This window comes from Equus przewalskii, chromosome 1 (assembly GCF_037783145.1).
Source record: "Equus przewalskii isolate Varuska chromosome 1, EquPr2, whole genome shotgun sequence".
In the NCBI taxonomy this organism is placed as follows: domain Eukaryota; kingdom Metazoa; phylum Chordata; class Mammalia; order Perissodactyla; family Equidae; genus Equus; species Equus przewalskii.
Window position 1 is genome coordinate 42,737,129 of NC_091831.1, and position 21,360 is coordinate 42,758,488.

The window sequence follows — 21,360 nt, forward strand, 5'->3', positions numbered from 1 at the left end:
GCATCTCATTACTAGAAAAATTGAGGTCACATTGCTTTCACTTTGTTTGGTTGACGTGAAGCAAATTGTTCAGTGTTGTTTGACTCAAGCATTATTTTTTACTGTGATAATGGTTTCCACACCAGTGAGAGGGCACATGTTTTACTCTTTACAGAAGTGCTCCTTCCTTTTACACATGAAAACCAAAGTTGTGTTTAGGAGAAATTACTTCAGGTTTAGTCTGGTAACTCAAGAGTCAATCCATCTACACTCTGACTTACCATTGCTTCAAGATCTCTATCTGATGTGAAACTATATAGAATTCATGTAGGCATCAGAGGATGTCAAATTCTAACCCAAACACACACTTCGCATCTGTAATAATGGGAAATATATAAGACCAAGTTGAACCTGAGAGAGAGATGGAATTGTGCTCTCATTTGCCCCTCCTTACTTCCCCTAACATTTGAGCCTTTAGCTTGGCATTTGATTATAATTCCAGCTCAGACATCAGACTGCCTGGATTGGGACCTACTCTGTCATTTACAAATTATGAGTCTCTGAGAGGCTCTTCTTTTGATCTGATGATGATTGTACCTAATTTTTTGGGTTGTTCTGAGGAATAATCAAGGGGATACTTGTAAAGAATTTGTGTGAGTACCTAGAATTTAGATTAGTGCTAAAAAAGAAGTTAGCTACCATCATCACCACTGCTACTGACATTATCTTCATCTTCATTAACCTTAACATCATCGTCAACATCATCGGCATCATTACCATTATATCACCGTCCCCATTCCCAAGAACGTTCTACTACTTCTTAACTAACATTTAGAGCACTTGGTATAATTGACATAACATTAGATTTTGAGTCAACCACTGACTTATTATATCACTTTGAACAAGTCAGTTAACTTCTTTGGGTCTCCGTTTCTGAATCTGTAAACTGAGTCAGTTGAACTAGATCATCTCTAAGTATCCTTGTGTCACAGCCTCTGCTTCTCTTGAGATTTGAATTCTTTACAACTGAAACCAACCCCTGAATGTCAAATGCAGCCTTGGGCCACCCTGTTAAATAGTGCCTTTAATAGCAGACCACTCGCAGCAGGTCCCTTCCTTCCAGGAGTGATCCCAGCTGTTTCCTGTCATTCTGAACACCTACACCACAGGCCAGGCCCTTCCTTGTTAGTGCAAGAATGAATAACCCAAGTCAGTTTAACAGACTTTGGTATCAGATGTCTATATTTTCTAGATTCTCCCCCCATGGACTGTGATCTTGAGCAAGTTAATTAACATTTAAGAACCTGCATTGTTTTCTTTCTCATTTTATTTTAATTAATAAAAATAATAGCACATAAACTGATATAACAAATACTGGATATAGCTTTTTAATATTTTGCCATATTTGAATCTGGTTATTATTCATTTACTTATTTGGAAATAAAACATTAAAGATACAACTCAAGCATCTTTTATGTCTTCCCCCTACTATCACCATCCTGAAGTTGGCTATATGCATCCTCACTGCTCATGTGTCTATATTTTATTGTATATGTATGTAGTCCTAAGGATATGTAAGCTTGTTTTATTTGTGTTTAAAATTTTATGCGTGTTAATCTCATTCTGTTTTGTTTTGGGTCAATATATCATTTTTCTTTCTTTTCCCTCTGTTGTCATGTGAATTGCATGGGTCGTCCCTTAGTTTAGAAGTTTTACCTTCTTTTTCTATTCTTTTAATGATCAATATTTAAATTTGTAATATGTATAGGTAACATGGAATGTTAATCAGTAGCTTTATTCGTCTCTTGAATAATAGGAAGATCTTTGTGTGTTTAACTTCAAATTACTCCTACCCACCTTTTATCTAATTTTCTAGTATATAGTTCCACCTGGTTGGTAAATTCTCAAATATTAGTCATTATGATTACTATATTTTTTCAGACACTACTTACTTAGGTTTATCAACTTGGTCTATCTATTACTTTGTCAGCTATTGCTTATTATACCCAGCTGCTCCTTTTGAGCTTATTATCTAGTAGTCGTTCAGAGATGATCTGTTTATACTTTCTGCCTTTGCCTATACGTGAATGAATGAGCATTTAGTTACCTATAGAGATCCAGGTTAAAATTTATTTTCCCTCAGCATCTTAAATATTATTACATTGTCTTCTGGCATTCATAGTCCACAGTCAGTCAAATCACTGTTCTTTTATAGATAATCTGTCATTTTCTTTGGTGGCTGTCTCTTTTTCTTTGATGTTCTAAATTTTTACTATATCTGCCTATGTGCAGGCATATTTTGTTTTTCCTTCATATGATTCTGTGTGTTCCTTTCTTCTGAGAATGTGGTTTTCCTCAATTCTAGAAAATTCTCAGCATTACCTCTGCATATTTCCTTTCCCAACCTTTCTCTATTCTCTCATTTTGGAAACCTTAATATTCTATGTTTAATCCCCACATCCTACCATCCTTGCCTTCTTATTTCATGTTTATATATTCTTTCTCTGTATCATTCTGTGCTACATTTGTAATGGAATCTGGACAGGATGGATCTCTCAGATCCGTCATGCAATTCTCTACTTCTCCCTTCCATTGTATCAAGTCTTAAATTCAATCCATCCACTAAGTAGGTTCCAAGTGACTATTTCTTAAAACTATTTTTAGGATTTCTACTTGGCACACACAGTAGTTAGCGGTGTGAGCACTGAAATGAGACTTCCTGAGTTCAAATCCAAGCTCCATCATTTATAAGATGTGTGATATTGTTTTCCTTCACTTCTCTATGCTTCAGATTCATAGTTTATAAAATATGAATAATAGTATCTGCTGCATAGGGTTGAGATGACTACTAAGTCAAATAATGTATATAGCTTGTATATATATTAGAATGAGGCCTGATAAATGCTGTGTTCAATAAATAAATAACAACTATTATGATTATTATTTTCATTATTTATATTGTTTCTTAATTATCTTTTATTTCTTTGCTTTATTTATTAATTATTTTGAAAATATCAAATTCTTTGAAATTTTGTATTATCTTCACTTTGGGGGTACAAATTCTAACGTTTGTGATATCTGTTGACTCTCCCTTCTTATTGTATGCTTTCTTACAGCTTGTGGGTTTTTTGATTGGTTTGTTTTTTTTTACTGCATGTCCATTTTCTGTAGAGTTGGTAGACTGAGGGATTCCCTTGTGCCAGGTTATTAGAGCATCTCTATGTTGCTGTTTCATGTGTTTCATATTTGCCTCTAAAAGGATGGGCTTTAGATGGATGTCCCAGTACCATAAAGATAGGATAGAAAGAATTCAGATCTCCCACCTGCAAGGCTTGAGTTTCTGTTTCCCTCAGGGAAAACCTCCTTGACAACAGAGAGAGTTACTTCTAAAGCTGTGTTTTGTGTGTAGAAATGCTCTAGACTCTGGCCTTATGAAGGGTTCAGTCCCAGTTCCATGTTTGGTAGGACCATAGCCAGACTCCTTCACTCACCCCTCAGGAGCTCTCCTGTCCAGTTCTAGCTCATTTCTCTAACCTAGGACCCTTCTCTATTTCTAGCACTTGAGACTTTTAGGATTTTTGTTTCATCTCGTTCCTTTCTGGGTTTTAGTGAGGATTATAATTAATTTGGTTTTTAGTGAAGATTACTCTTGTGAATATTATAATGGTAATATACGTAAAATGTAACAGAATGTCTAGTGGGATATTTTTCCATGTTGTCCTGGATTTGTGGCTAAGGTCCAAAGCTGAAAAGCTGCCAGTACTTAGGACCAACTTCTTTTTGCAGAACTGACTGAGAAGAGCCAGAATTGCTTTAATGGTACCAATATTCTAGCTGTAGGTTGGGAAAAGTAGGGAAACTGGAGGTTGGCCTGTTGAGGAGAGCAGTCTTCATCAAAAGAAGTTGTTCCCTTAATTCTCTGGTCTCAGATTACTTTCTTGTTGAAGATTTACAAGTAAACAGGTGATTAAAATAGAGAGTGTGTTAATTGATATCATGGGAGAAGCACAAAGTGTCATGAAAACATTATCGTATCTACATCTCCATCTCAAAACTTTTTCCTGAGCTCCAGACCCAGTTTCCTATGGGGCATGGCTACTTAGATATCAATCAGGTACCTCAGATGGCTCTTGGACAGCATTAAACTCATCTTCTCTCCACCTCCAACCAAATCTATCCTTTTTCAAGTGATCACTATTGCAGTAAGTGTTTCTCAAACCAGAAATTTGGACACTGTCTTGCTTTTTCCTCTCCTGAAATACTCACATCACTGATAACTGATCTATTGACTCCACCTTCTACATAACTCTCAACATCACCTGCCTCTTGCTGTCCTCACTGCCACTGTTCTGATTGGTGCCACTGTGATCTGTCACCTGGATTACTGTCCAGCTTACTGACTGGTCACAGTTTGTCCAGTCTTGCTCACCTCTCATCCATTCCATACACTGTGGTTATGACAGTCTCTCTGTATTAGTCTTCTAGGGTGACTATAATAAATTACCACAAACTGAGTGGCTTAAAACAATAAAATTTATTCTTTCACAATTCTGGAGGCTAGAAGTCCAAGATCAAGGTGTTACCATGGCCATGCTCCCTCTGAAAGCTCTAGGGAAGAATCTATTCCATATCTCTCTCATAGCTTCCAGTGGTTGCCAGCAATCCTTGGCATCTTTGGCATGAAACTTCATCACTCCAGTTTCTGCCTCCATCTTCACATGTCTGTCTCTCCTGTGTGTGTGTTTCTGTATCAGAATCTCTCTCTCTTTATAAGGACACCAGTCATTGGGTTTAGGGCCTACCCCTATCCAATATGGTGGCATCTTAACTTGATTACATCTGCAAAGATTCTACTTCCAAATAAGGTCACATTCACAGGTAATGGGGTTTAGGACTTTGACATAGCTTTTGGGGGGATACAGTTCAACCCACAACACTCTCTAAAACAATTAGGCTGCTGTCACTTTCCTTCTCAAAGGCTTTTTGTGGCCCTCCCTGTTGTGAGATCTGTTCCCATATTACTACTGCAGTCTCATCACCCACATCCCTGCTCCATGATCATACGGAGATCTTTTTATGTCATCATCATCCCCATGATGTGTTTTGCTTTTAGGCGTTTGGCATTGCAGTAATCTTTTGTGATTACAGTCCCTCTAGGCATGGATGGATAACTAAACTTACAACAAGCTTCAAGTGGGATGTTAAAACCTGGAAGCACAGCACAGAACAGAACCCAAATGCGTAAGCATGTGGAAACTGACCTGTTGAGTTGTAGGCACCTAGCCCCATGATACAGTCATATCCTCTTATATCTCAGCATAAAGATGCCTAGAATACAATAGTCCATTGAGCTTTGATGTCAAGGAACCCATTAGAGTATTTATGGAAATCATATCTTGGTTTAAAAGAAACCATATTACATATAAAATATAATTACGCACACACACAGACAGCTCCCTCACACACATATCACAAATTATTGATATTAGTATGGGAATACTTCCAGCCTACTCTACACACACAATAACAAAGATAACTTAATCAACAAAATTTGAACACTTGCTCTCTGGAAGAATACTTTCACCGGGAATATAAAGTTAGTTGCACAAAATATTTTTGGTTGTTCTTTGAATTTACTTGATAATCTTGTTAACGCTTCAGATGTTAGACCAGGTTCAATCTTCCTCAAAAAATAAATAAATAAAATTTTAAAAATTGTCAGTAACTGATCAGTAACCCAAGATACATTCATTTTAAATAAATTAGGAAATTGGTTGTTTAAAAAAATTCTGCTAAATGCAAGGGGATTTATGAAAGAGGACTGATCTTCTAGAGGATGGCTTTGGCTTGCTCACATGAATGATTATTTATATAAAAGGGATCAGATTGTTGTAGATGGTTGGGGAAACATCAGGATGTCTTAGTATTTTTCCGTAAAATAGTTTCTTTATCCCTGCTGCCTTAAATATTAGGCTATTTTCAATGGTGGAAATTGAGCTACATACAAAACAATTCAATCCCTTATTGTTATTCTCCAACATGTCATTCAGACAGATAATTTCCTTCAGGTGCCACAAGATAAGAAAATGTAACATAAATTTGAAAATCTCTTCAAAAACAGATACAAAAATGTTTCATTTGAAGCTAATTTCCCAGTTAATGAACTTAGCTAGTGTTTTGTGTCTCTGTCATTTTTATTCTTTCCAAGTCTAAACGATTGCTTCTTAATTTTTCCTTCTTGGAGTGTAGAAGAAAATAACTTGTTATAAATCATACTTTGGACAGGCAACAAAGATTTTAATTGGTTAGATTCATTGTCATTTCACTAATCACTTGTGATGCCTGAAAAAAATGTTTTAAAGCCCTCTGAATATTCTTGCCGAAAATTATCTTGAACATAACATTTGCTCATGTATTCTGATTAAGACAGTGTCCCCACATGAGACAATATTTCCAGCCATATTTGGCCTCACCTTTCTCATTCCTCATTCATACAACAAAATGGGAGTGGGAGCTATTTCAGAAAAAAATAAGCTATGTGATAATTGTCTTACTCCATATTCCAGGCATCAGGGCAAGTACAATATTCCTCTTAGGACATTTCACAGAGTATTTCAGGGACTTCAAGTCTACCATTTCTTCCCAGGGCCAGGTTCAAATATGTCAGTAAATAATCTTATAGGCATCCGTGGTTTAATCAAGCAACAAACAATTAGAATGTGAAAAAAATTTATAATAGCCATACCAATTCTGAAGTAATTGGAGAGAAATTTGACAAAAGATGTGTAAGTACACTATACAATGAAAACTATGAAACACTTCCGAGAGAAACGTTGAGATACGCTGGGTTCGGATGTCATAAGATTCTATGTTCTTCCAGATTGATCTATACATCCAGTGCAATCCCAGTCAAAATACAGCAAGCTGTTTTGTAGAAATTGACACATTTTAATTAATTGATTGAATTGATGTAAAATTAATTTTAAAATTCATATAGAAATTTAAGGGACCTGGAATAGCCAAATGAACTTTGAAAAGAAAAAAGAAATTTGGAAGACTAACCATACTAGACTTTGAGACTTATTTTACAGCTACAGTAATGAAGGCAGTGTGGTATTGATGTCAAAATAGACAAACAGATCTATGAAACAGAATAAAGAGCTCCAAAATCAACCACACATAGATTGCTGCCTTAGTCACCTCGGGCTGCTGTAACAAAATATCACAGAGTGGTTGGCTTAAACAATAGAAATTCATTTTCTCATGGTTCTGGAGGCTGGAAGCCCAAGTTCAGGGTGCCAGCATTGTTGATTTCTGGTGAGGACTCTCTTCCTGGGTTGCAGACAGCTACCTTCTTGCTGTGTGCTCACATGTGCTCCCATGGCCTTTCCTTGGTGCATGCACATGCAGAGAACATGCAAGCTCTCTGGTGCCTCCACGTTTAAGGGCACTAATCCATCATGAGGGCCTCACTTTTCTGACCTTATCTAAACCTAATTCTCTCTCAAAGGCTCCATCTCCAAATACCATCATACTGGGGGTTAAGGCTGCAATGTGTGAATTTGGAGGCAGTGCACCAGTCAGTCCATAGCATTCACCAATTGATTCTCAACAGCAGTTCCAAGGCAATTCAGTTCAGAAACATCGGCATTTTCCACAAATGGTATTGAAACAATTGAATATCCATTAAGTCAAAAAAATGAACTTGGCCCTATACCTTGCACCATACACAAAAATTAACTTAAAATGTATCATAGACTTAAATGTGAAACCAAAACTACAGTATCTTTAGGGAAAAAAAATGAGACAAATTTTGTGAACTTTGGTTCAGTGAAGAATTTTTTTGGTATCATACCAAAACATGATCCATAAAAGGAAAAATGATAAATTAAACTCCGTTAAAATTAAGAGTTTCTCTTCTTTGAAAAATACTATTAGGAACAGGAAAAGAGAATATTTTCTCTCCACACACTAAGAAAATAGTTGCAAATCTTATAGCTGAAAAAGGACTTGATTCCAGAATACATAAAGAACTTGCGAATCTCAATGAGTAATGAGAAGCCAAACAACCCAATTTTTAAAATGGGCAAATGATTTGAACAGACATTTCACTAATGAAGAGAAACTGATCAAAATACCACAATACATATATTAGAATGTCTAAAATTTAAAAGATTGACCATATCAAGTGTTGGAGAGGATGTGGAGCAACTGGCACTTTCACATACTGTTGGTGGGAATGAAAAATGTTATAACCACTTTGGAAAACAGTTTTACAGTTTCTTAAGAAGTTAAACATATTACCTGCCATATGACCCAGCCATTCCATTCCCAGGTATTTACATGAAACATGAAAGCTTATGTCCATGCAAAGACATGCACACAAATGTTAGTAACAGCTTTATTTGTAGTATCTCCAACCTCAAAACAAGCCAAATGTGCATCAGTAGATGAATGGATAAACAAATCATGGTATCGCTATACAATAAAGTACTATTTAGCAATAAAAAGAATGAAGTATTGATGCACTCAACAACATAGAGGAATATCCGAATAATTATGATTGTGAAATAAACTAGATTAAAGAAAGAGTCTATACTGTATGATTCCATTTATATAAACTCTAGAAAATGCCAACTAATGTATGGTACTGACAGATGGCAAATTAGTTGTTACTTAGGGATGGAGATTGGCAGAAGGCAAAGATTATAAAGGGATACTATGAAGCTTTAGTGATGATGGGTATGCTCACTATCTTGGGTGTAGTGATAGAATCATGAGAGTCTATAAATGTCAAAAGTTTTTAAATTGCACACTTTAAACATGCAGTTTATTTTATGCAATTATACCTCAATAAAACTATTAAAATGTTTTCAAACTCATTAAACAATTTTAGGGAGATCTTTGATATAATCAAGTGTCAGAAAGAGAACTACCAACTCGTCTGTGGTTCATTACCCACCACTGCTTTCACCATTTGATGCTCAAGAGGCCCAGAGCTCACTATGCTCCTATTATCAGAGCATCTGTTAATAGCATTAGGGTGCTGTAATTTGCTCCACCCCAGTCACCAATAACGGAATCTGTCAGGGCTCATTTGGGTAAATGGAACAGAGGGCCATGAGCACAGTAGACTCACTGAGAGCGGTCATCATATTCTACAGTCATGGAGTTTTGAACAAGCCCATTGTAGATTACTCAAAGCACACAGGCCAAAATAGGCCAAAAGGGCCTTGTCTTTGGGAGTCAGTTTCAGACTGAGGTCAGTCTCTAGTCAGTTTCAATACTATGATTTCTCAGCCTGGAAGGCAGAGAATAGGTAGAATTTACCACCAAGGACGGTAGAATTTTAAGATCAAGCAGACAATCAGTAAGCAGGAGAAAGGAAGACTGGAAGACCACATCAGGCTCAAGACTTCACTTCTGAAACAGTTTGCACTTATTTGGGGGTTTTTGGTGTTCAATCTTTGAGCACAAGCGCTTGGAGGTTTTGGGTGCAGACTTTAAAACAGTGCTCAAGAGGACAGCACAAAGGTGGAGAAGAGAGTAATTCCCACCAGCAGCAGTTTCTGGTAGTGAAAGGAGCTAGGGTTTCCCAGAGGTTTTTCATTTACATACTGCTATGTGATTTTTGCCAAATCTTGCCCTTGCCTTTTCCAAAAGGAACTTGGTGTTCCCAGGCTGATGAGACTATTCTCTACGTTAGCCTTTTTCTGAAGAATAATGTCATTGAAAATATGGATTTGGAATTCTAGGTAAAGAAGTTTTAATACTTACTAAAGAAGTAACATACAAATCAAATGAAATGTATATTTTACATAAGTTGTTTATTCTTGCTCTGCCTAAAGTCATCAGAACCAGCAATGATCCTCATATGCCACATTAGGAAATGTAAGATAACCTATTAATTAAAACAATGAAGCCAGTTTACCTATATGTTAGTATAGTACATTATGCTGCAAATTTTAAATTTAAACAGCATGCATTTTTATCTTCCCCTCTTAAATTTAATTGTCTATTCACTCTCAGCAAACATGTATTGTTTACTGTTTGGCACTGAGGTATTTAAAGGTAAACAAGACAGATGTCCTGCACTCCAAAGCATTGTGCTAAAGACTCGTACATACCTTATTCTGTTTAAATCTCACAACAGTCATTATTAACCCCAATTCTCCTGTGGCAAACCTGAGATTTGGTGAGGTTAAGTAACTTGCACAAAGTCAAACAGCTAGTCAGCAGAGAAACTAGCGTGCAAACCCAGATCTCTTTGGTTCCATCATCTGTTGTCTTTTTAGCTCACCATATTGCATCTACATGCTACAGTGACCAGATTGTAGACAGAATGGGCATCATAGGAAGTTCTCAATACATGGGAGGTTCATTTTATAACTACTGTCTCCCTTTCCTACCCAAATTAGGTATAACAGTACATGGGAGAGAAGCATACAGCTGCTTTTTTTTTTGTTTTTTCTATTTTCTCTTAGTTCGTATGCTCCTGAGATAATCAATACATTTATCCTCTGCCAATCTCCATGATTTAGATGACAAAGGCTCACTTAGCATAAAAATACTTGTGGTTTCATCTTGGCCTCAGCCCTAGTTTTCCATTGCTAATTTAACATGATCTAAATCAAATACGCCTATCCATCACCCTCCTTTTCCTTATAGCTATAGAACAGTTTCTCAAACTATCCCTTTTCCAAAACTATCCTACAGTTCAGGTCTGTGGGTATCAAGAGCTTATCCTATAAGGTGTAATGGTTGTCCTGTTTTCTAAAATATTCATAAGTATCGGAGCTTAGTGGTTCCCTCAGCATCAGTGAATGACAGTTGCCTGCTGTCCAGATGGCTGGCTGCCTCTCTCACTATCTACTCAACATCGTCTTTGTTGTAAACCTGTTCCCCATATGGGGAAACATGTTGGTTTGAAAGGAACATTTTTCACAAACAGTCCATAAGAAGAATACAGGGTTTTTACCACCCCCATCCATATGTACTCTTTTCCCTTAGAAGAGTGGATTTGCTACCCTGGAGAAGTAGAATTTTTTACTTGAAGGCTTTTGAATTTGTGTTACCAAACAAAAATAGTCAAGAATTGTAAAACATATATCTGACGTTAACTTTTAAATTTGTAAATTTCAAAATTACTAATTTTTAAAATAATGATATTATTTTTTAAAATGTATGGGGGGAAAAATAAAAGAGATGTTTTTTATCTTTCTAGATGTACTCCAGAATAATGAGAATTTGAGATCATAGAAAATAATGGGTTTAGAACCTTTGCTACTGTAAGCTATTGATATTTTGTATCCTTCTTAACTTCCGACATCCACAGTCCATACACTATTAGGAGATAACCTATGCTCTCCATGCTGCTATGTGCACCTGACAAGCACTGAGGATATTAAACCAGTTGTCATACACCTGAGGCAACTAAAGACCATGTTTATTTTTATTAATTTCCATTTTTAACTTGTATTTTTATTTAAAAGAAGACTGGATAAATTATTCTGCTACCAGCCACAGCAAATATCATTAATTTGCCATTTGCTAAAGCAGAGTGAGTCATTAAGAATGGGAATATAAATCTTATAATTTCTTCTTCCAGCAATATCTAAATATTCTGAAAAGAGCTGCTTAGCCAAACGATTTTATTTAAAATAGCAAGATTGTATGTGTTTGTGGAAATGGGAAATAATGTTTGATTGATGAGATAGTTTATATTTATAATTTTTATTATTCCTTTCAAGGTTCAGAGAGCAGATCATGGATCTCTGGGTCTCCCCTAAGAATAGAATTGGATATACTACACGCAAATATCTGGGAGAGCTGTCTTTACCAGCATTTTTCTTTCTCAAACGCATTTTTTCCCCTTCAAACCAGTTCCTCTGTTAAGAACACTTTCATTTCACTAGTCGCCCAGATGAGAAGGCTGAGGACAACCTCTGCAACCCCCTGCTCTGTCATAGCTCTCCTTCCTCCATATTTGGACACCGAATTGTATGGATTATTCTTCCACAATATTTCTCACATTCTTTCTTTTCTGTCTTTTATCACTTTTCTCACTGTAATTCAGATCTTTTCTTTAGCTGTAACTTGTGCTATTAGATTAGTTTTCTCATTCATCATATCCTAATACATCATAAACACCACAACCCTAGGCCAGGCAAGGAGGACCGTCACTCTGGGCCTGAGCTTTAGCTGATCCCATTCTGATTCTTCTCTGCTATACCTTTTTCCAAAGAGAAAGGAATCTTCAGAGTCAGGGAGATGTGCCCACCTGGAGCCTGCGCATCCCCTTCTAGAGCATCCTTCAGGGAACGACGTAAAAGAGACAGGGTGATAGGGTGGAGGGACATTTGCAATTATAAGTAGAGTGGTCATCGTGGTCCTTAGTGGGAAAGTGATATTTGAGCAGAGATCTGAAGGAGATAAGGGCATGAGCCACAGATAACTGAGGAAAAGATGTCCCATGTACTGATAATAGGGTCTCACCAAATCTGCTTGCTGTTGTCGATGCACCGACCACATAATGTCCTTTCTGGTCTCTGAGCCTTAGGAGAAGCGCCTCTCTACGTGGGAAGCCCATTCATTTACCTGTTACTCTGCTTACAAGTATTTAGCAACCAGCTCTCTGGAAAGAGAAAAGCTCTGGTGAATACCGATTTCTATAAATTGGTATAATTGGTGGTATAAATACTCCCGCCGTGGCCAAGTTGCCAGTGTGAGGGTCCTGAATGTGGAGTTGGGAAGAGACCTGCAAAATCAGCTCTCACAACTGGTATGAGGTAGCTCCAGCACAACACTCCACTTGACTTATTGCTTCTCACCAGGCGTCACCTATTTAAGTTTCCTTCTGCCCTTTAGCTTTCATCCCTTGGTGGGTTTGATACCCTTCTTCTGCCCTCCAAAAGCATACTACATTCTTACCTCTAGCCTAGCATTTTCATTTTTTGTCTGCCGATTTATCCAAAAGACTTAAGCACTTTAGGGCAACTGTCATTTTTACTTTGGTGGTGCTTAGCACTGTCCCTCACATAGCAGAGACGTATAGTATATTTTTTAAATCACCAATTTTAGTAAGTTGGTGTTATTTTGTTCTTTTAAAATTTTTGCTTCTGCTATTTGGTGATATTAAAGAATTGGTTGATTGTTTTAGAGTGATAATGATATTGTGGTTATGAAGTTAAAAGAGCCCTTATGATTTAGAGATTGCCAAATATTGAGATACATGAAGTCTGTATTTGCTTCAGAATAATCCAGTGCCGTGGTGGGTGGGGGGCTATGGATGAGAAGAGATTAGCCCGGAATTGATCATTGGTGAAACTCGGTGACAGGTACACCGTCATTCATTCTATTTTTTCTCTTTAGCTCTATATACATTTGAAATTCTTCATGATAAACTGTAAATAAATTTTTTCTAATTTACTTAATTTGAGATTGGTTGCCATAAATTGAGCTTCTCAGCTAGGTACCAAAATTATTCTTTGCAGTGATCGCTATCCTGTCCGTTATCTGTCATGAGATTGAGCATGGGGCTGCATTTCAATAGCTGATTCTTCAAAAGGCTTTTATTTCATAACCACTAATGTAATTACTTTAATAATGTATTTGCTCTTTGCTCCTAAATGCTCAGGAAAGGTGTTGGATAGCTGACTGACAAAAAAAATATATACAAAGAATCATGTGATCCAGAAAACTTGGAACAGGCCCAGATCATAAGATCCTATGAAATTCTTTCTTGCCTTAAATAATATTTGAGCAGTTTTCTTTCATATTTGCATGTTTAACTCATTTTACTTAAAAATGATTAGTCAGGAAATTGTTCGTATAAAATTTCCACTTTGAGTTATTTTACAGATGTGGTTCTCTGACAGACTCAAGGGTAAGATTGATGAGAAGCAAGTATAAAACAAAATCCATTTTTTCAGTGGGTGCACATACCTACTCAGAGCATTTTGCCTAAAGAGTTCTAGGATGGATGTGAAATTGCCTAGGAAATTAGATGTAGATTTATTTTGTGTTAAACCTGAGTGAAAAGACTATGTTCCAGTCCAGCAATATTAGTAAATATTGCTACAAGTATAAAGAACCAAAGCATGTCTACAGGGGCTGGGAGATCAGTGGGCGCTAAAATGAAGATCTTCTGTTGCTTATTCTCTTCTATCTGAGCTGAATTTTAAATACCATTTTACATTCCAAATTCATGTTTACATAAATGCATAATAATGAAATCCCATTTGATATTGATGGACTATAAAGCGCTTTGCTGAAAGAACACAGACCAGAATTTGTTCAGGGAATTTCTATAAGGGATTTGGCTGATTTTAATATCAGCTCATAAAATAGCTCAGCTTTATGAGGAGTTCATTACAAAATTATTAGTAGTACATTTAAAGTGCTTGATAGGCTCTGGTTTTTACAAAGGAGCAGTACAGTTTTCTTACTACTGTAATATTTGATAAACTGCATTTCATTTACATAACACAATGAGACTAATATCTGCTCAACTAAGATGTCTTCAAGACAAATGAAATGAAAAATTTTACAGCTACAAATTTTATTACCTCTATCCATTCACTTACAATAATAAGACCCGATTCTACTCAAAGACTCAAGCTAGAAATATCTACTGCCTTTAGAGATGTTACTGTAGGTTTTAAAAAAATCATATTTTGAAATAATCTCAAAGTTACATAGAAGTTGCAAGATTAGCACAGAAAACTCGCATATATATTTATTCAGATTCACCAGTTTTTGACATTTTGCTACATTTGTTTTAGCAACTTCTCTTTCTAATGTATTGATATATGGGTTTGTGTGATTAATAAATACATATAATTTATTTATTTCTGAACTGTTTGAGAGTAAGTTGAATGTATCATGCCCTTTTACCCCTAATCATTCAATGTGTATTTCTCAAGAACATATTCTTAGGTAATCAGTGTAAGTTATCAAAATTCAAGAAATTTAACATTGATATTTTATCTAACCTACAGTCCTTATTCCAGTTTTGTGAGTTGTCACAATAATGTTCTTTATAACTTTTCTCTCCAGTTCAGGATCCAATTCAGGATCATGTGTTGTATTCTGATTTCAAGTCTCTTTGATCTCCTTTAAACTGAAACTACTCCTCAGCTTTCTGTTGTCTGTCATGATATTGACTTTTTTTGAGGATTGTAGACCAATGATTTTAGAGAGTGTCACTCAGTTTGGGTTTGTCTGATATTTCCTCATGACTAGATTCAGGTTATGTATCCTGGCCAGAATATTATATAAGCAATGGTGTGTCCTTCTCTACTTACCTAAAGCCTCAGTTTCTCTCATTTTAAAATAAGAATAATAATGCCTACCTTGTAGAGTTGTGAGGATTACATGAGGTAATTGATGTAAAGTGCTTTGTTCAATGTTTGACACAGGAAATCCTCAGGAATAGTGATGATTGTTATGCAGTTATTAATACTCTTTTTTTTCCTTTCAATTTATTCGATGAAATTGACGTGCCACGCTCTGTAAATTTAAGGTGTACAGAATAATGACTTGAGTATATTGTGAAATGATTACCACAATATCCGCACTGTTCATAAAATGTGATAACCTAACATCTGCACTGCTTTTACTGTTTATTTCTGGTGGGAGGCTTCTCAGCCAATGGAATCTAGTTCCAGAAACTCGAACCTATTTGATAACTTTTAAACCAAAATTTTCCCTAATGCATCCTAGTAAGGTTTGCTCAGTTACATCTGAAAAATTGTTTGGTTTGTGTCTAAAGACAAATCCAAACAACCAAGACATTAAAGTAAGGTGTTTTAATGTACTTTCTTGAGAAATAAGTTATGTGAAAACTTTGGTGGATCCAGTTTACAAATATGTCATCTCTCCCCACTATTCTTACGGTAACAACCCACTTTTTTCTGATTAGGAAGGAAACACATAATCATTATTTTAGTAAATTCAGAAATATAAAAGGTCATTTTAAACTTTGGTACACATTGTCAAGCTTCTCATCTATATTTTCTTCTAGATTATCTGTGATTTTAGTTTTTACATTTTAAACAAATTTTCTTGAGTGTAATCTAGTACAAATTGTAGAATAGGTAATTAATCTTATGAGGTTTTTAAAATTTGTTTATTTTTTCTAAATGGTTAACCAGTTGTCAAAAATTCAGTTTGTTGAAAGGAATATCTTTTCTTTGATTACTTAGTATGCCTTTTATCATACACTAAGTTGCTACATATACTCAGACCTATTTATGGACTTTCAGTTGATTTTCACTCACGCCATTACTAATTACAAGAAAATTTTCTCTGTAAAATATAAAGTGAAAAAAATCTGTATAAAAATATAGAGTCAAAATGATCCATATTAATAAACTAGAAATCATCCAGAGATGCACCCCTACCCAGGATGTAGGCTAAAATATAAACAAAGGTTATCTCTGGATGCGTAGAGCAGGAGTGGTTAAAACATTTTACTGCAGAAAAATTTTTGCTTTTTTTAAAATGTTGTATAATGAACACATTATTTTTATAATCAGAAAAATGATTTAAAAATATTAAGATATTTTGTCTTTTTTAAACCTTATTAAATTAGGAAAGAAGTAAAATTATGTGGAAGATTCGACCACTTAATTAAATAGGATCAGAACAATGTGATATAGTTCCAAGTTATGCTGAGTTCTTAGATGAACTGGGTAACTTGATTCTTAAAAATAAATAGACTTTACTTAAAAGGACAAAGTGGAATTCAAGGATTAGCAGCCAGCAGGAGTGGCAGAAATAGGACAATAGGCAAGAATGGTGTCTATATTTGTAAAAACTGCATTTCAAATTGACTATTTTCTTGAATTGTAAATTCTAGCTTGTTCTTTTTTTGGAGATGCTCTTTTTTTTTTTTAAAGATTGGCAACTGAGGTAACATCTGTTGGCAGTCTTTTGGAGTTGTTCTCCCCAAAGCCCCCCACTACATAGTTGTATATTTTAGTTGTGGGTCCTTCTGGTTGTGTTATGTGGGACGCCACCTCAGCATGGCTTGATTAGTGGTGCCAGGTCCATGTCCAGGATCTGAACCGTCAAAACCCTGGGCTGCCAAAACAGAGTATGCAAATTTAACCACACAGCCACAGGGCCAGCCCCTATATTCCAGTTTTTTTGGATTATATTTGGTTGTCTATTTTCAGCAGCAGACAGATGAACAAAATTCTCCTCTGAGTTACTAGACCAGTTGGTAAAACTTGGTTATTAATATGCATCAAATTCAGACCTTTGCTTTTTTTTGGTCCTGCTCCCAGATGTCCATTCCATGCTCTATGAATGTGATAATAGTTTAAGTGATGATAGAAAGATCTTTGAAAATATATATAATGAGAGGCAGGATTTTTACTGTCAGAGAAATAAGTTACAAATAAGAAAGGGGAGAAGGCTAGAATGACATTAATTGCTGGATTCGGATCAGAGATAGCAGTCTGAATGCATGCAGGTAGGTAGGTAGGTAGGTAGATAGGTAGGTAGGTAGATTGACAGATGTTTACATACATGGGTTAGCATACATACATGTATTTTCTTTTTTTTTTCCCTTCTTCTCCCCAAAGTCCCCCAGTACATAGTTGGGTGTGTTAGTTGTGGGTCCTTCTAGTTGTGGCATGTGGAACGCCACTTCAGCATGGCCTGACAAACGATGCCATGTCCGCGCCCAGGATCCAAACCAGCGAAACTCTGGACGGCCAAAGAGGAGCGTGCGAACTTAACCACTTGGCCACGGGGCCAGCCCCATACATGTATTTTCTAGTTCTTTTCATTGAGGAGCCTAGAAGCAGTGATAGTCCAATAGCAATAAGCATATCTAGTGCCCAGATCTAGTGCCCAGAGAAACATATCTAGTGCCCATTCTCCAATGAAAGAAACCAAGGCTCCTTGGAGGAATGGCTGATTCCACAGCTGGGGTAGAGAGAATACAAAATGATCCTGGAGCTCCAAAGTAAGGAAATGCTATGAATGAATGGATGAATGAATGAATGGATGAATGGAGGAATAAGAAGAAGGGATAAATATTCCTTGCAGAATAATTCTCATTAATAAATGTAGAAAAAATGATGGAAATATTAAATCATCACGAGACCATCACAGTTAACAATTGCTGCTGGTAAGATCCACTGAAGATGGTTAAAATCAGTGGGTAAAGTTTTAGGGCAAAATAGGATATTTGCATAGCCTCAAGTTATCTCCCTCAAAATATTTATTAATTACTGTGGCAGTGTTAGCATATGTTTATATACACTTTTTGGAAAGCAAATGTAATCTGAATGTCATAAGTAACCATTAATTGCAATTCCTTTTCTGCACTGATGTGTTCTATTGGGGCACATTACCAGTTTTAAGATTTAATTGGCTCGTATTGGAACGTAAGAAATAAATCGTAAATTGCTGATAATCAAACCAGTTTATTTTCACCTTCTGGTAAGACATTGTAAAATAAATGTCAGTCTGTGAAAATGACAAAGCAAGAAGGAATCTTCTCACTGCTTTATTACTCCATCCTTGTTGAAATATCTGCTAGATTTTTATTGCTGCATACCAAATTCCCACAAGTTTTGGGAACTAAAAGCAACTCCTATTTGTTGTCTCACGGTTCTGGAGCTCTGAATTCCTAGTGAGCTCAGCTGGGTCCTCTGCTCAGGGTCGCCTAAGGCTGCAATCCAGGTGTTGGTACTGCTGGGCACTTGTCTGCAGCCTCTGGGGAAGAATTTGCTTCAAGATCTTTCAGGCTGTTGCAGACTTCAGTTCACTGAAGTTGTAAAACTGAGGTCACAGTTTCCTTGTCAAATGACCCTCTCCATCTTTAAGTCAGCAAAAGGACCTGTTTTCTTGCTTATAATCTTCCACTCTTCCCCTTCTGCTACCAGTTGGAGAAAACTCTTGTCTTTTTAAAGGGGTCCTGTGATTAGATGAGGGCACACTAACTATTTTAAGACCAGCTGTGCCATGTGATAACCTATTCACAGAAGGGATGTTTCCTCGTATTCATAGGTTCTGGGGGGTTCAGGGAAGGATATCTTTGGGGAGCCATTTTGGAAATTCTGCCTACCACAGTCACATCTTGTTGATCTTTAAGCAGTGTCTCTTATTCAACTTTGTTCCTACCATGTGAGCAAACAATTTGGATGGAGATAAAGTTGTGCTCGCTGTGTAATATGACCTTTTAGGCATTGCAAACAATATGACCTATCACGCTGATTTTTACAGAGGTAAGCAGTCTCAGATTGTGTAAGATCTGTTTTTATTTTGTAGAGATTTAAACATGAGAAAACCACATCAAAACAGAATTGTTCTAAAGAAGATGCTTAGAGTGTTTTCATTGTGTAATCAAATTACACGTTTAAGTGGTGATAAAAAAGGAGTGAAGGAGGAAACCTTAATGCACATTCATGGAATTTTGAGAGTCTGCTTGTGGTGCAGCAATTCCAAATGTGCAATAATGGTAAGCTGAGCAGATATTTTCTGTTCAGTGTCAGGGAAAGAAGTTGGGAAAGTGGGGCTCATTTGAAATGGCTGTATTACTACTTCCAGGCAAACCCTTCTCCTGGGGTCACTAGCAGTTGCCCTTGTGATTGTAGATGAGCCTGCATTTGAGAGCATTAGCCCTTGGGATTTTCTTGAGATGCCAACATGAAACCCAATTTGTCTTCTCCATTGTTCTTCAGACCCACGTGGAAGACTAATTAGGCTTTTATTGTGCCTCAGTTTCACCTGTTATGGAGGATGATTCAGTTAAGGGATGACGAATGCATGTTTTAGGTGAGAATGTCACCATGTGACCTCTTCAGATTTGTTCTAGTATATCTGCAGGGTGTGGTAACAGTCTGAGACATACAATGAATTTTATTTGAACAGGTAAGATTTCCTATGCTTGTTGTATTTGGAGTACAGAGTTAGTGAGTACTGGAATTTGCAGGATAGTAGACTAAGCATAGAATTTTTGTGTAATATTGCTCAGAAAACACAGTTTGAAAAAAACCATAGTTCTGACATAACATTTGACTCTTTTCTCTGTTATATGGAAGCCTCTGATATTCTTAGCTTATCCTTCCATGTATGATTCCATTTCTGAGTAGTAACCTGACCCTAGGTACAGAGTCCTTGTAGTTGAGGATTTAGTCAAACACTCTAATTGATGTTTGATCCGTGTTGTGTTCTCTCAAAGGCAATAAAGGGTTTAGAAAGTGTAAATATCCTCACGTAAAATGAAGTACAACAAATAAAACTCAAATGTGAAAAAAATCCTTGTTTTATTTAATGCCTTAAATTTCACTGGTTAGCAAAATGAGGTTTAAAAATGAGTTTCTAAAATTTTTCAGCATTGGAAAGATAGTTGGAAACTCAAAATAAAATAGAACGTTGAGCCAATTTATAAGTAACACAAACTGAAAATCCAGTTTCCATGATAAGTATAGTTTTCACGCTTGAATTGCCTGCAAAATTCTTTACTTGCGAATTGTAAGATGAAGTGGCCTTAGATAGGATTCATACAGGACTGCAAAAGTGTGGGCTCTGCAGTCCTGGCTTTGAATCCCAATTACTCATGATATGAGTGAGAATAAATAAACTAAACTACACTTGTTTTCTTTTCTGTAAAATGAGGTGACAATTGCAATGCCTTATGGGGTGTGTGTACAAGAAGACCTTGGGTATAGAGCACTGTTGGGTTTCCTGGCACTGATTTAACTTTTATTATTAGAAAAACACAATAAATATTAGATTAGGCCATTAAGAAGTGAAGATACTATCATAATAAGGACTTTTGGGGGGGAGGGTGAAAGTTTAAGTCAATGTTTAAGCCATCCTAGGAGAAATAAAGATGTTTCTGAAATTTTTCGTGAAAGAATAGATCCAAATAACTCTCTTATCCTTTCTCAGTTGCTTTTATTTTTCCATTCGCTAGAGAAAATAATTGAAAAGTGAAGTAAATTTGCTCTATCTCTGGCTACTTAAGGAGCTTAGGTGTTCTGGCATTAATATTTTATGTGAAAGCAGATTATTTTGAAAATATACAGGTGAAAGAAAAGGAAAAGCACTGTGGAAGCAAATCTTAAAAGCGAAAGGCAACCCTAAGTGCTTTACAGGAAAAGGAATTTATATTTTACCATTAAAATTACCTCTAATCATAGATGCTGTAAACGGATGACTGGGGTAATTATCTGATACAAAGCAAAACGTATTAATGCCTACCTTGTTCAGATAGTTCTGGCAAGTAATTTTTTCTTTGTTTTGAATTATGCAAATAATTATCTCTGCTTATTACTTCCATTTGTTAGTGTAGGTGTTGCTTGAGTCTACCTCATGACAAAAATGGGGCATGTGGAGGCATCTTAAGAAACCCAACTG

General features: G+C 36.3%; 1 protein-coding gene across 3 annotated transcripts in view; it reads left to right on the forward strand.

Moving 5' to 3' along the window:
• Positions 1 to 21,360, forward strand: part of PRKG1 (protein kinase cGMP-dependent 1) — a 1,115,575-nt gene that overhangs the window by 918,844 nt on the left and 175,371 nt on the right. The gene's annotated exons all lie outside the window — the stretch shown is intronic.